Source organism: Hyla sarda, chromosome 5 (assembly GCF_029499605.1).
Source record: "Hyla sarda isolate aHylSar1 chromosome 5, aHylSar1.hap1, whole genome shotgun sequence".
Taxonomy (NCBI): Eukaryota; Metazoa; Chordata; class Amphibia; order Anura; family Hylidae; genus Hyla; species Hyla sarda.
The window spans coordinates 133,751,071-133,753,128 of record NC_079193.1 but is presented as its reverse complement, the minus strand read 5'-3'; the positions used below and the strand labels follow the sequence as shown (position 1 = coordinate 133,753,128).

Genomic DNA, 2,058 nt, shown 5'->3' with positions numbered 1-2,058 from the left:
AAGTGAAAAAACTAGAAATAATGGTCAAACATTAATATAGTCCACCATGACTGGTAGTCTCACTGACTAGTACTTGTGACAGTCCTACTTAATCAAGTCGCTTTGAGTGGCACAATTAGACTCTCATTTAGACATATAAATCACTCATAAGCTCAAAATAAGATATACATAGAATAAATCCTAAGGCACACACATAATTTTCAATATACATGACTCAAACTGTAGAGGTCATGTAATATGTCCCCATTCCCGACGCGTTTCTGCAGCTGTCTGTATAGTCACACTCCTATGACATCCGCTTCCTCAGGGGAATAAAAGAGGGGTAATTCTCCTGTGTTAAAGCGGCAACTAGAATAGATATAACTATAGTTGCTTATGTGTAGCCACCACAATATAGGTAATGAATCACAAGATAACATATAGTATAGTGAGATCAATGGACCCCCTTTTTTTAGTAACCTCTCCACATTAGCTTCATGATGTCCATCCCTAGTGGGTAGTAGTTAGTCCCATTCAGTGTATATTATAGCCAGGGGACCTAAAGAAAACAGAAATACAAAAATGGGGGCAAACAGTGAGCAAGTATGTAAATGCTTACCCCTATGTTAGTGTATACGATCCACACAATAATCAAAACACTACTTACATAACCACCGGGGGCACCTGAGAACCAACGCTATCTACAATGTAAACATAACCAGACTCAGTAATTACTATTAGAGAAACACATAACTAGCTCCTAGTTAGAGATAACACAAATGTAACTCACGTTTAGAGGTCAAGGATATGAAATATAGAAGCTGCAATGGCAGCACTCCCGTACTGTTGCCGGATATACGCGCGCTCTATGCAGGCTACAATACACGCCCAGTGATACACCTATTCAGACGCCGTACTAATAGGCGGAACACACTCAGAGCCAAGCTCATTGTTCACCTGTGTGGGCGTAACTATGCCGTGATCACCTTTACTAACTATATTTAAAGAATAACTGATTTTATTCCCTGAGGAAGCGGGTGTCATAGGAGTGTGACTATACAGACAGCCGCAGAAACATGTCGGGAATGGGGACATATTACATGACCTCTACAGTTTGAGTCATGTATATTGAAAATGATGTGTGTGCCTTAGGATTTATTCCGTGTATATCTTATTTTGAGCTTATGAGTGATTTATATGTCTAAATGAGAGTCTAATTGTGCCACTCAAAGCGACTTGATTAAGTAGGACTGTCACAAGTACGAGTCAGTGAGACTACCGGTCCATGGTGGACTATATTAATATTTGACCATTATTTATAGTTTTTTCACTTGGTATTTACAATATGATATAGTGGGTGGATTTTAAGTGTACATTACAGTAAAAGTTATGTTTTAAGCACCTTAATTTTCCTTTTGGGATACTATATTTATTATTTGAGCTCTAGGTGACGATATTTTGCCAATTAGGGTATCTGTGTAGCCGACCATTTATACACGTTATCTTGGGGTTAAAGTGACGGCGGTCAGAATTGCGAAAAAGGGCTCAGTCCTTAAGGTGAAAAAGGGCTCAGTCCTTAAGGGGTTAAAGTTCAGTTCCACCTGTTATGCCCACCCACAGTAGTCCGGGCACAATATGGGAACTGTCCTGTGACCGGCGCCTGAGGTCACATACCATCGGTGGCGGTGGGTGGCGATGACGTGCGGCTGACTCCCTGGTGCAGCGTGCTGCAGACTACGGAAGACTGTGAGCTGCCTAGCAACATCTGGAGGGCTACAGTTTGAGGACCACTATACAGTGGTCTCTAAACTGTAGCCCTCCAGATGTTGCAAAACTACAACTCCCAGCATGCCCAGACAGCTGTTTGCTGTTTGGGCATGCTGGGATTTGTAGTTTTGCAACAGCTTAAGGGCTACAGTTTGGAGATCACTTTGCAGTGGTCTCTAAACTGTAGCCCTCTAGATCTTGCAAAACTACAACTCCTAGCATGCACGAACAGCAAAGGGCTGTCTCGCCATGCTGGGAGTTGTAGTTGCGTATCTCCAGCTGTTGTATAACTACATCTCCCAGGATGCCCTA

The 2,058-nt window shown here is 42.2% G+C and overlaps 1 long non-coding RNA gene across 1 annotated transcript; it reads right to left on the bottom strand.

Moving 5' to 3' along the window:
* Positions 1-476: 476 nt before the first annotated feature.
* Positions 477-874, bottom strand: LOC130273461 (uncharacterized). The gene is made up of 3 exons (XR_008844001.1): positions 770-874; positions 647-680; positions 477-538 (listed from the first exon to the last, which is right to left on the bottom strand). It is a non-coding gene; the product is annotated as an uncharacterized LOC130273461 (long non-coding RNA).
* Positions 875-2,058: the final 1,184 nt, after the last annotated feature.